Source organism: Molossus molossus, unplaced genomic scaffold (genome assembly GCF_014108415.1).
Source record: "Molossus molossus isolate mMolMol1 unplaced genomic scaffold, mMolMol1.p scaffold_m16_p_2, whole genome shotgun sequence".
Classification (NCBI taxonomy): Eukaryota; Metazoa; Chordata; class Mammalia; order Chiroptera; family Molossidae; genus Molossus; species Molossus molossus.
The window spans coordinates 138157656-138172464 of NW_023425355.1; the positions used below are offsets into that span (position 1 = coordinate 138157656).

The following is a 14809-nucleotide window of genomic DNA, read 5'->3' on the forward strand; positions in this document are numbered from 1 at the left end:
AGCTAATTATTGTTCCAGTCCTGGCAGCATGATTTTCCTTGAGGCTTTTAATTCTTTCCTTGAAGTCTTCTATATTAACTTTGAATAATCTTTGATGTGTTTTCAAATATTAGCTTAAAGCATCACAGGTTGTTACTTTATTTAAGTGAATAAATTGGCTTTCTAAATGCATTCTGTTTAATAGATAAATGCATATTTTCATGCAAGTGAAACAAACTTCCACAGGAAGCTGTTCATGATAGCAGGTGTCATAGAAAAGCCATGCATTTTTATTTACTTTCTGAGTTCTGGCTTCTTGACTAGGTTATTGTTAAATCATTTATTTATACCATTATCTTGTTAGTAGTGGGACTAAATATCCCAAAGCATTCTTTTTCTTAGTTTCCTGATTCCCTGTATCACATACATACATACAAACAAACAAACAAAACCTGTTGATGTATATATAGGAAGAATTTTTCTAGCCCTAATTAATTCAGTGACAAAGAATCATCTTCTATACTTTCATTCTACCCATCTTAGTCTTTTGCTTTCCAAATCCTCTTCCAGTGGACCCCTGACCCTTGTTATACTGTAAACAACCCTCCCTTATTTTCAGACAATGACGGAACTAAAAGTCTGGAAGGGGCTTTACAGCCGGGCTCTTTAAAGTATGGATCATTCTGCACCATCTCTGTCAATAACTTTGAATCCCTATAGTATGAATCAACTGTGCCCTAGTGTGCCAGGTATGATTTTGAAATATTTTTTTTGATATCTCTGTGTGGACATCAGCTAGTATATGAAAGGCAGCATGCTTAAAACTAAAACACACACAGACATGGCAGCACACACTGAACTCATAATCGCCCATAAATCCTGTCAATTAAATTTCCATCAGGCCCTGGGCATAGATCCCTTCTTCTGTACTCATCATTACTGTTCTGGTTTACATTTTCATTGTCTTTTGCCTTGCCTAATGCTGACTCTCCTAACTTATCTCTTTGTCTTTTCCAGTCTCTCTAAGTCACTTGTATTATATATTGCTGCTGCATAACAAATCACCCCAAAACCTAGCCTTTTAAAATGACAACCCCCCCCCCCCCAGTTTCTATAGATCAGAAGCCAGGAAGCAACTTAGTTTGGTGGTTCTGGATCAGGAACTCTTGTGAAGCTGCAATCATGGTGTTTTCCAGAGCTGTAGTCTTCTTAGGCTTGGTTGGGGAAAGATCTATTTCCAAGCTCACTCAGAGGATTTTTAGCAGACCTCAGTTTCTCACCACATGGGCCTGTCCGTCAGGCTGCCTTAGCACATGGAAGCTGGCTTCTCCTGTAGTGAGTGATCCAAGAGTGTGAGCACACTCCCCCAATGGAAGTTGTACTGTTTTCATAAACTAACCTTGAGAGTGATATTTATCACTTCTGCCACATTTTATTTGTTAGAGGAGAGCCCCTAAGTATATCCCATAGTCAAAAGGAGTAGAATTAAGTTCCATCGCTTGAGGAAAGGAGTATCAAAGAATTTGTGGACATATCTTTGAAACCACACCATTTTACACTTCACAGAAACTGGAATCCTGAGACATATCTTTGTTCAGAGTATTTTCACTGACTTCACATTACATATACAGAGGGCTCAAACTGCCCATTACATATTTTCTACCACTTGCTTATGAAGCTTGCATGCAGTCAAAGCAAATGATTCAGTGCTTGCTTTGGCAGCACATATACCAAATGATTCACCATTTCCTAACCACACTCTAAATCTACCATCTTCTGTACCTTCATCAGTGTTGTTTCCTAGGCTGGAAGATGCTCCCTTATCTCATGTTTTCCAAATTCTCTGCAAAATTCCAGTCTTACCTCCTTCATAAAGTGTGGCAGCTCCCATAAAATAGAATGTATCTACATGATTTGATTGAAAATTTCTAGAGGTCAGAACCATATACCTTGTTCAACTTGATATCCCTCAAAATAGGAAGCGGAATTCATTATATCCAATAGATGTTCAACAAGTGTAAAATTAAATTATATGATGATAGTATTTCTCCATTTAGGCAAAACAAATACTTTGAGTAGCTTGTGTCCATGTGGTACACCAACACCATGATAGAATTTTATTTGTTGCAATATAATCTTTCAAAGACACAATGCCACACCCATTTTTGATAAAAACGCTCAGCAATGTGGAAATAGAGGGATAATATCTCAACATAATAAAGGCCATATATGAAAAATCTACAGCCAACACCATACTCAATGGGCAAAAACTAATAGCATTCCCCTTAAGAACAGGAACAAGACAGGGATGCCCACTTTCACCACTCTTATGTAACATAGTACTGGAAGTTTTAGCCACAGCAATTAGACATGCAGAAAAAATAAAGGGAATCCAAATTGGAAAGGAGGAAGTGAAACTGTCATTATTTGCAGATGACATGATATTGTACATAGAAAACCCTAAAGATTCCATCAAAAATCTACTAGGCCTGATAAATGAATTTGGCAAAGTAGCAGGATATAAAATTAACGTCAAGAAATAGACAGCATTCTTTTTTTTTTTTATCCTCACCCGAGGACATTTTTCCATTTTTTGTTCAGATAGACTAGGAAGGAGAGAGAGAGAGAGAGAGAGAGAGAGAGAGAGAGAGAGAGAGAGAGAAACATCGACATGAAATGGACACATTGAGTGGTTGTCACCCGCATGACTCAAGCAGGGCCGGGGACAAACTGCAACCGAGGTACATGCCCTTAGCGGGAACCGAACCTGGGTCTCTCTGGACCACAGGCAACGCTCTACTGCTGAGCCAAACTGGCCAGGGCTCGATGGCATTCTTATACAACAATGATGAACTCACAGAAAGAGACACTAAAAAGACAATCCCATTTGCCATCACAGCAAAAAAAAATTAAGATACCTAGGAATAAACTTAACCAAAGAAGTAAAGGACCTCTTCATAGAAAACTATAGGTCATTGAAAAAAGAAATAGAGGAAGATATAAAAAAGTGGAAGCATATACCTGGTTCATGGATTGGAAGAATCAACATCATTAAAATGTCCATACTACCCAAAGCAATCTATAGGTTCAATGCAATCCCCATCAAAATACCAATGACATACTTCACAGAACTAGAAAAAACACTCCAAAAGTTTATATGGAACCAGAAAAGACCCCGAATAGCCACAGCAATCTTGAAAAAGAAGAACAAAGTAGGAGGGATCACATTACCAGATTTCAGGTTATACTACAAAGCCACTGTAATCAAAACAGCCTGGTACTCGCATAAGAACAGGCAGATAGATCAATGGAACAGAACAGAGAATCCAGAAATAGACCCAAGACATTATGCTCAATTAATATTTGACAAAAGTGGCAAGAGCATACAGTGGAGTCAAGACAGTCTCTTAAATAAATGGTGTTTGAAAAATTGGACAGCTACTTGCAAAAAAATGAAGCTAGAACACCAACTTACACCATACACAAGAATAAACTCAAAATGGATAGAAGACTTAAATATAACTTGTGAATCCATAAAAATCCTAGAAGAAAATGTAGGCAACAAAATTTCACACATCATACGCAGCAGAATTTTCACTGATACAACACCTAAGGCAACAGAAACAAAGGAAAAAATGAACATGTGAGACTGCATCAAACTAAAAAGCTTCTGCACAGCAAAAGAAACAACCATCAAAATGAAAAGGGATCTCACTATATGGGAGACCACAATCAATGATACATCAGATAAGGCGTTAATTTCCAAAATATATAGAGCGCTCATATAACTCAACAAAAGGAAGACAAAGAACCGAATTAAAAAATGGGTAGAGGACCTCAATAGACACCTCTCCAAAAAGGACATACAAATGGCCAAGAGACATATGAAGAGATGCTCATCATCATTAATCATGAGAAAGATGCAAATTAAAACAACAATGAGGTATCACCTCATACCTGTCAGAATGGCCACCATCAACAAATCATCAAACAACAAGTGTTGGCGAGGGTGTGGAGAAAAGGGGACTCTAGTACACTGCTGGTGGGAATGCAGTCTGCTGCAGCCACTGTGGAAAACACTATGGTGTTACCTCAAAAAGTTAAAAATTGAACTTCCATTTGACCCATTGATCCTACTTCTAGGAATATACCCTAAGAAACCTGAAATACCAATCAGAAAGAATATATGTACCCCTATGTTCATAGCAGCACTATTTACAATAGCTAAGATCTGGAAACAGCCCAAGTGTCCTTCAGTAGATGAGTGGATAAAAAAGCCGTGGTACATGTACACAATGGAATACTATACAGCTGTAAGAAAGAAAGATCTCTTATTCTTTGAGATGGCATGGAAGGACTTGGAGAGTATTATGCTACATGTACACAATGGAATACTATGCAGCTGTAAGAAAGAAAGATCTTTTATCCTTTGAGATGGCATGGAAGGACCTTTACCACTGGAAAGTATTATGCTAAGTGAAACAAGCCAAGCAGAGAAAGACAAATATCACATGATCTCACTTATTTGTGGAATATAATGAACTACACAAACTGCTGAACAAAATTAACCCAGAGACATAGAGGTGGGGTACAGATTGACAAGCCTCAGAGGAAGGGGGGTTTGTGGGGAAAGAGATAAACCACAGAACTTACATGCATGTATGCATGACCAATGAACATAGACAACAAAGCTGGGGATGGGGTTGGGGGGAAGGGGAGGAGGGTGTCAATGGGGGGAAAATGAGAAACATCTGTAACAAAAACAAATTAATAAGTAAAAAATTAAAAAAGAAAGACACAATGCCAAAATTATTATGTGTGGGGTGAAACAGGCTAGTAAACCAGGACAAGCAGAATAGGGAAACTCAGACAGATAGTTCAATGGCCAAGCAATGCACCCCTATGTTTATAGCAGTGCTATTTATAATAGCTAAGATCAGGAAACAGCCCAAGTATTCTTCCTTCCTTCCTTTATTTCTTCCTTTCTTCCTCTCCTCTTTCCCTCTCTCCCTTCTTCTTCCACTCTCTCAATGGAAAAAATATTCTTGGGTGAGCATTAAAAAAGAAAGAAAGAAAGCTAATTACTTTTACTCATAATTAAATTAACATTTCTGATAAGACATAAATATTGCTTCTCTGTTCAGGCATTGAATACTTTGTTCCACACCACAGACCATTTCATTGCAAGTGAAATCTGAAATAGAAAAGATTAAGTTTCTAGCTTAGTCACTAAAATTTACTATTAATAGTACTGTTTTCAAGAGTGTCTCCAGTACCTTGATTGGTATTTTCCCCAACTTCCACAATTGTTATGTAGTTTTCTCCTCTCCTTTGCTTCCACTTTAAAAAATCCTGTCTTGATAATTTGGTGTGGTTTTAGGGAAGGAACAAAATCAGATGTGTTTTTAATCTGTCATTTTAACTTAGAAAATACCATGATATATTTAGTGTCTGGCCCCGAATAGGAACACAATAAATTGTAGCTATTATTATTGGGGCTGGTACAGCACTAAGAATCAACAAATGTATTTCATTCATATTTGTGTATATGAGATTGGACTTTTGATAAATTTGCATGAGCCTATTCTACCTGGGGCATGTAAAATGTACATGTTTCTTATCCTTTAATGGATATTTTAATTCTTTGTTTCTTCTTAGTTTTGTAATGAGTATTCAATTTGAATTGATCTAATGAGAAATATAAGGAAACAGGATCTCCTCAAGCATTGTTGGGATTATGGGGAGAGGGGTTATTTGTGGCATCAGACCTAGTCCCTGCCATTACTTTTGTTTAGTCTCAGCAGATCACTCATCTGAATTGTATATTTGCATATTATTTCAAATTCCTTTTTAAAAAAATCTACTTTTGTTTTACTGAATTAATTTCATCATTGTGGCTTCATGCCATGATAAAAATATTCCCTGTGGGGCTGGAGGAGGTGTAGACATTTATTGCTAAGCATCTTGCAGATGTAAGGGCCTGCAGGAAAAATATCAATACAAAGAAATTAGATATCCCTGTCCTCTGATGTCTAAAACATAATAGAAAGGATAAGACAAAATGCACAGGTGACTAAAATAAGGCAAAAGATAGTAAAATACATACTGTTATATAAAGTGCTTACTCTGTGAGTTACTCTTTTAAGCACTTCGAAATAATTAATTAGGACTTAAAACAATTATTATTATCTTCATTTTCATATGGGAAAACCAAGGCACATAGATGTTAAGTAATTTGTCCAAGTTACTAAAATACTAAGTGAGAGATGTGAGATTTAATCCTGGAGTCCAGTTCCAGAACCAGCAGAATCCTGCCTGCATTAAGCCAAGTGCTATGTGCTCATTCAAATGAGTGAGTGATTTCATGTGCACATGTATGACTGTGTGTGTGTGTGTGTGTGCAGGGAACAGAATGGGATTTAAAGAGGATGTGGCCTTTGAGCTATTGAGATATATCTTTCTGGTTTCATGTACTTCTATGTTCAATTCATTACATCTTGCTCTTTTCTGAATACTCCAATTGTACTCTGCTTGAAACACTTCAAAACCTCTGGACCTCTGCTTTCTCCCATTAGCTATCCAAGTCTAATCAGGTCAGAAGTTTATGACTTTGGACCAAAGCCTTTTGCAAAATTTATAGGGCAAAGCAAAGGTACATTGTGTTCTTTAGAAAAGGTTATAGGGTTTCAGACAGAACAGAATGAAAGTCACTGAGTTGGTTTTATGATGGGAATTATCAGACTGATTCATCACTGTATCCAATTGATTCCAGTGTCAAAAATCACTTCAGCTCTGATTTTGAGGTTGACTTAGTAAAGGTAGAGAGTGTGGATGACGTGTAAGTGTTTGTGTTTGATAATAAGTGAAGCGAGGACCCCTGCTGGGGCCTAAACTGTCCTGCAAGATGAGAATGGGGCATTAAGGGTCTGTAAGCAAGAGGGTCTGGGGAGGAATAAGAACAAGGGAGCTCAGGGATGATTATGGGAAATGATTTTGGGGAGGGCAGATGCTTTCCAAAATGGCCCCACGGGCTCAATGGTTGACATCTGTGGTTGAAGGGGCTGCAGGAAGCACATAGCAGAGGGGCTTTTCCACAGAGGATTGATTTGATTCTGGAGAACAAAGAAAGTGTGACAAAGGCAGGGAAGAGGACACTCTTCCCCCTTCATGTGGAGCTCAGCGTGACCTCAGAGTGGTGAGAACCCCAGGGAAGGGATGGTGACCTTCACTGGGAGCAGTGGACAGGGGGCAGAGCCAACTCAAGTGGCAGGGAACTGACTGACTTGTTTGCAGCATACGTGAAACATGTTCGGGGGTTTCTGAAAGTAACTTAGGAGGGTCTTAGGAAGGGTGAGGTGTGGCTCACATTCTGCAGAGTACCCACTAGCTAACGCAGCCAGGAGATGAGTGATGTAGTAACTTATCTTTTATAGACTAGTTCTTGAATGTATTAGAATTATATAATGCAATTCAAGTTTGCCACTATTCTAAATTCATAGGATAGGCTATTTTCTTAGTGTGGGTCCCCTCAAGGAGATGACTTTGAGACAAAGATTCTAGGCAAATAGCTCATTGGTGAATTAGTCCTAAGAAACACTTGTAAGGAGTGGAAATGAGACAGGAAAAGAAGGCAGGGGATAAAGCCTGCGTTATTAAGCCAGTTACTATTGTGGGCAACCGGCGCGCAATCTCACTGGGGAAACCCTGGGAAACAAAGTAGAACACACACCTTAGAGTCAGCTCTCCTGAGGGAAGGGAGCTGGGGTAGTTATTCACCTACCCTTGTCAATCATTGGTGGAAGGTTATTCCCAGGGGCATGCAAATCCCCCAGCACTTCCAGCAGAGAGAGCTGCTCTGGCTCCAGAGAAGGGCAGATGTTGGCAGCTGAAAGCTGATTGATATGCATGGAAATGGTAAGAGTGGGGATGTGGTAGGGGTGCAGATAGCATCTGCTACTACTTCGGGATGGGAGGTCTTCTAGCTTGTTAGTTCTACTGTTTGACATTGTTTTGGTCATGTAATTGATTTCCCCACTGACCCACACCCCAAAACTTCACAGGCTCTTCTGCTCCCACTTTTGTTCTTTGTGATCCCTCCTATTTGCCTTTCCATTTGACTCTGTTTATTACCACTTGGCATCAGAAGCCTGTAGAAAGTTACTTCCTTTCCTGCTCCTCACTTTTGCTATTGTCTAAGATGAGAATAATATCTTTTTAAAACTGTTGTGTCCATTGAGGAATGAGTCAGCATAGGAAAAAGCACATGTTATACTCTGTGCTTGGTAAAGGCTAATTCTTTCTGTTGTGGCCAAAGTTGTTTTTCCCTTTGTAAAGTCAAAACACGAGGACCTATCTTTCTGCAACCTCCAAAAGCTGAGATGTTTAAATAAAGGCTGAATTTGTCCTCTAAGAGAAAACTATGCATTTTATTATTTTTCTAATATTTAATCTGAGTTAATTTGATTACATTTACAATTTCGCTATTTAGTGGAACAATGCACAACATACTTCATTGAAATCTAAGCATATTGCATTTATTTTATTGTCTTTCATCACTTAGCTTATCCCACAAATAGAAATGGGGCAAAAAATGGGGACTCAGCTTTACAAAGCCACAGCCATGGCTTTGCCCTGAACTCAGGCCAATCTCAGAGCCATTTATTGCCTCAGGAGACTGTGATCTTTCATATTCTTAGTATTTTGTGTCTTGTGGTGTCTATGTTGGCTGTTGATTCAATGGATTATCATTTGTTGCTTGGAATTATTTAGGATGGAGGGAGGGGAAGGGAAAAGGGAGGAAGAACAGGAGAAGGGAGGAGGAAGGAGGGCTGCTATTGTTGGCTTCTAAGTAACTGGTAATTATTATCATGACACTTTTCTATCTATGTTTGTGCTGTACATGATTACAAAGTCCTGTTGCATACATTTAAAAATTTAATCCTCATAACTATCCCATAAAATGAGCAGGAAGAAAAGGCTCTATTAAGAACAGGCTTGTACTAACCCTTTGGAGGAGGCAACTATGAAGAAAAGGAGACTGGGGGGGGCATGGGATATGATGCATATATATCAAGGCAGTGAAGTCACACCTTTTGTTTGTTTAAGAAGAAAGAATGTGCCCAGTGGGGCTTATGTGAAGGTCTTCATTGCTTTATATGCTGGTGAGGTGAAGGGTGGTAGTACTGAGATTGGAACCTGGCAGTTCTGAGAGGAATGATTATGAGAAAGGCCTCGGGTCACCAGGAGCCCTGGTTTCATGTTCTGCAAAATGGAGATAAAAATACTTGAGTTGGGTGTTTGTAAGAACTAACAAAATGCCTGTAAAAGCACTGCGCAAAAATACTGCACGTGATACAACACACTGATACTTCCCTGATAATGAAGAAATGATTCTTTAAAATCAGGGGAATATAAAACATCAAACTAGAGTTGACTTCTTCCCCCACCCCCCCGGTTCATAATTTATTGTACAAATTGAGTATCACATGGTGAGTTGGCATGAGCTTCTCTAGGCATGTGAAATGAACAGATGAGGTACAGTTTAGAATCCTTTTATGTTGCTTTCACAGCAGGAGGTTTTTAGACCTTAACTTGAAGTATAAAACCTGCAAAGCAATGCCTCTATATGTGGCCAGTACACAATTCATTCTACCTGTGAGAGTATAAGAGTTGAAATATTTTTTGATACCAGTGAACTGGAATTGTGCATCAGTTTCTGGACCTGCTATGATTTCAATCTTGCAAAAATCACAAATTCTGCAGGCATATGTGTCCTTCAATGTACGGAGCTATCCCTTGGCTGGCCAAGAATTGACTTCTTCTTCTTTTTTTAAAAAAATCTTTACAATAAAGATTTAAAGAATTGATTTCTTAATAGCATTATCGGGGATCCAGATTTCATTTATTTGGAGGTTTAAGATTTGTCTGATAGAAGATTGTTTAATTATTTGTTTTGTTTGTAAAAGTAAGAGGACAACACTGATTTGTTTGTCTAGTATCTGGGTTGACAGTGAAGGGGTAATATCAGAATATTTTGAAGGCAACTTTATCTAGTTATTTTGGATGAAGTATGTTATGCAATATAGAATTGTTATAAATTTTCCAGGTAATGGCAGGAACCTCCACTGTGTTGGGTTGTTGGAGTTTGAAAGATATAGGTTCAAGTCCACATTCAGTTACCTGGTAGCTGTGTGACCCAGGATTAGCTATTCTGGTTTTTCAGTTGTAAGAAAGGCTGAAAGTTCTCTCAAGAATCATTGTGAGGCTCAAATGAGACACCAGGTGAGACAGTTCTGTGAAAACTATAAAATTAAGGTGATATAATTGTTATCATTACTTATGTTTAAAAAAATAAAACCAGTGAGAAAATATATTTTTTAATATTAAAAAATTTCAATTACAGTTGACATACAATGTTATATTAGTTTCAGGTGTACAACACAGTGATTAGACATTTCTATAACTTCTGAAGTGATCACCCTCATAAATCTAGTATTAAATGATACAAATTAGAAAGAATCCAGTCAGAAATCAATGAGGTGTACTCAATATGAAGACACATTGCTTTTCAATAATGATTTCTTTTTGTATGGATTTGATTTGGGATGCTTACAGGTGATAAATGGGGAACTATGCAAATGTGCTAGATATGTACAAGTTTATTTCAAGATTCATAACTTGCCTTGCTGGCAAATTATGAACTTCTAAGGTTCATTTGAATCTGTTCAGTCATTGCCAATTTCTTTTGAACTTAGACGACTATAAATAAGTCTGATTTAGTCTCCAATAACTTTATAAAAAAGCCATAGGGCTAACGGAACCCTAGGTGTCAGAGGGTATTGTTCAATGTACTGCTGCTGTGTCAACTCTGAGCAGTTGATGCTGTTGCTACCTGTGGACTTTTAGTACTGATACTACTTCTGGCCTTTTGAAAATGTTCACGCCTGCCCGGCTGGTGTGGCAAAGTAGATTGAGCATCTTCCCGTAGATTGAGAGGTCCCAGTTTGATTCTGGGTCAGGGCACATGCCTGGGTTGCAGGACTGATCCCCAGTAAGGGGTGTGCGGGAGGCAGCTGATGGATGTTTCTCTCTCACATCAATGTTTCTATCTCTCTTTTTGGGAGGTGATTCCAAGAAGAGAGACAGAGAAGGTGGAAACTCAATCAAGAGGTACATGAATGAGTGGAATACTACCGGGGCCACAGAGGCTCAAACCCCCTGGGGACCTTCTGAGAAACTGTGGAACAATCCTCCTCCCCCAAACACACACATAGGAAGATGGGGTCTTTACTTACTTCCATCCTGGCACTTCCAGGATGTACTGGTGAGCACATTTCTTTTCTTTAGTGGCCATTGAACACCCTCCGGGGAGTTAATTGGCCAATCAGGGAATTCTCTATGGGTGATCCTTGGGAAATTCCAAGGGGTATGGGTAAGTTGCCTTCAGCACTTGCTACATTGTCCAACAAGGTGCCAAACCCATAGCAAGTGCTTAATAAATGTTTGTTGAATAAATGAATAAACACAAATCATTTAAGGACAAGCCTTAGGTCTTAGACTACAGTTAAAACTTGATGATGAGAAAGGTAGACTTTTCCTTAACTGCCCCATAATTGTAAGGCTGGTCCCCTCATAATAGAGTTAGCACCTCACATTATTATGTATTCACCTTCTCGGCCCTTTTTTCTTCCCTTACACCTGCCAAAAATGAGAAAAGGGTGAATCACTGATCCTTTTAATGACAACTGCTTTGCCTTCATTAAGACTGGAAATTAATTTACAAAGGCACAAAGATCTTAGATGGGAAATACTACTCCCCCCCACCCCATTCTTGCTTGTGGGGACTGGGGAGTTGGGAGATGGGCTGACAGGTGTGTTCTTCAATTACCGGATTGCTTGTTTTGACTTCTTTTCTCTCTGGTTTTGGTGATTTTTACTGAGACTCTCTGAAAATCATGGGGTTGAAGGAATAGGCAATGAGTCCTCAAATCACACAATAAAGGCCAGATCTGCTGTGTGTGAAGGCCTTCGTGAAAGATATTGCCAGCATCAGAGAGAGAGATGATTTGAGAAGATACGAAATGAATATACTTGAGGGGGTTCCTCTGACAATAGATAAGACTTCCAGATATGTAGCAAAAGGGTAAAAAGATTATTTCACAAAAATTTATTGAGCATCAACCATATATTAGGTATTGTGCTAATATTATAACCAGCTATGACACAATAAAACTGCATTAGTACTGAACTATAAATTGTTAATTAATTAATTTAAATTAATTAATTAATTTATTATCTATCACTGTACTGTGTGTAAAGGAGATTTTTCTTAAAAATGTTAAAATCAGTACTCTTATAACAAATATAAAATGAACACATTATGAAATATTTTATTTAACTTATTAATTATTGAGGGAACCAGTAAGATGTAAAGATGTAACAACCAGTTCAAAAGAGAATTCAAAGAACACACCTATAAAGGCAATCAGGAATGCTTCCAAGTGTCAACATAAAAATATCCAAACCTATAGAAACATTTTGTTGAGAAGGCAAGCCAGATGCAGCCCCTTAGGCAGTGCAGAGACCCTGCCCCTGGCTTTTGTAATCCCCTTACATCCACCAACTGCCTAAACTACAGTGGAACTAGAAAGCCCCCAAATACTCAGAGGCTTATCATGTATAAAAGGCAGCTGGAACCTGGGCTCGGGGCTCAGCCTTTGGAGGTGACTCCTCTGGGACAGCACCAGTGCGCATTAAACAGTCCTTTTCTAATCCTCTGAGTGCATGCAGTCTGACTCTTCCTGTGGACCGAATTTCTGCCACAACAATATAAGAATTTATTTGAGACAAAATTTTGAGGACATGCTCAGAAGCAAGATATCAAGGTGTTATGGAAAAGACAGGCCGCACATCGGAGGAAGCAAATTCTGGGCCCTGAGTTGTAGGGCGCGCCTAACTTTATAGCCGGCTGGGCGGACATTCTTTAGATGTGAGAGCGGTAAGCAGCTTACAGAAGCAGGAAGCAAAAAGGTCTGGTTAGCTTCTGGAAGCAAAAGGGTCTGGTTATCTCCTGAGAAGCAAAAGGGTCTGGGTGCTTGATTTTTCTAAAATAGTGACTTACTTCCTCTTTCAAAGGGATTGAGAAAATGCTCCAGAAAATGGCAGTTTTGCAGCTCATTTTATACATTTAGAATCAAAGGAGAAGACACATAAAGGGGTTACATGGAATCCCCTGTTGGTGATTAAGGACGTGGGGGAATGCAAAGTGGGGAAATCTCTGGGATTGGATAAAAATGAAAATGGAGAAACACAGTTTTTTACATTGGGGGTACAGGACAGATTAACACTTAACACAGTAAATAGAGATGGTATGTAACAATGTGGAGTCTTGTGATCTTGTGCTACAGAGCCAGCAGTTATGCTTTTCAGGGGTCTGGAAAAGAAAATTACTCTGACACTTCAAAGGTATATTATCCTAGATGCATAAAAACAATGGACAGGGCTCACTGAAGGTAAAGATTGACCTTTGCTAAGGAAGCTATAGGCCTGGGACTTGACTTCCCTCCATGACCTGCTTAGTTAGGAATTTATGATCAGATTGTCACAGGTACAAGAAAGGTTTATCAATTGAGAAGGCCTAACTTGAGAAGATGGGAGAACTAATTCTCAAATCCATTTTAAGAGAGCTCAAAATCCAGGTGTCTTATTTACCAAGGGAAGAGAGGATGGACCAGGAAGAGGTCGGTGAGGCCTGTAGACAGCCAGTCCCAAAAAGGAATCCAAGGAAAAACATTGATTTTGAAATCCCTTTGTTCTTGGTCAGTCCCTTGACCCCCACTGTGGTTCGGAAGTCTACTTTGTGCAAATTTCCCCACCTCTTCACTGACAATGGAGCTGCTCAAGCTTCAAGCAGAATTCCTCTAGTTATTTAGCATATCTATAGCAAGAGCTGCCGCCTGAAGGTCATCAGGAGAGGAAGTATTTCACTCTGTTACAAGACCATACTGCCTGGCCTGCCATGTGCTCTCCCGCACCAGTTTGTTGGCTATACTGTGTAGCCCCTTTTATGTTCACACAAAAATTTAGAAATAGATACAAAATTGGTCAGTATCCATGGGCAATAATCCACTTCATTCCACTGACACAATTAATTTGGATTTTGATGGATGTGAATTATTTACATTATTAAAATTTTTTCTACAATTTACAGAGTTGTAAGACAGCTCAAAGACATCAAAAGGCATAAGACCTTACAGATTCAGATAACCTGGAAGCATGCACCAGATGGAACACCCAGAACATAATTTTGGGGGGTTTATTTTAAAGTTTCTCACAAGTTTTTTTGACAGAAGTAAAGTGTTGTAGACCAACGAGAGACCAGACTCAGACTCCGAACTGGGTTCAAATTAAGAGAGCTTTATTAGCCGTGCGGCGACTGTCCCATCCTACACAGAGGAGAGAGCAGCCCCGAGCTCAGGGGGAGGGTTGCTTATATAGTTGTCTTAGCCCCTGTTAAGGAATTTGGGTTAAGGGTATATGAGCAAGCAAGCGCAAACTGAAGCAGATATTTGCAGTTAGCTGTTATGCCTGAGGGAGCAAGCAGTTTCAGTGTACACAAAGCAATGGTTATCTATACAATGCAGTGGTTATCTATTAGCAGCTAGTTCTTGCCATTCCCTTAAAATCCAGGGGGTAAAGTCATGTGTTTGTCCTTTACAAAAGAAATGTTCTCTGAGAAATCTATTAGAAAACAGAACGTAGATTGCAGACTGGCCAAGTCTTTTGCATCAAAAGAAAAGTGGTATTTTGTGGCAACACAGCTTGCTTCCCC

At 39.1% G+C, this 14809-nt stretch overlaps 1 pseudogene; it reads right to left on the reverse strand.

Annotated features, from left to right (window-relative positions):
• Window positions 1-9531: 9531 nt before the first annotated feature.
• LOC118635557 lies at window positions 9532-11279 on the reverse strand (annotated as a pseudogene).
• Between the last annotated feature and the right edge of the window lie 3530 nt (window positions 11280-14809).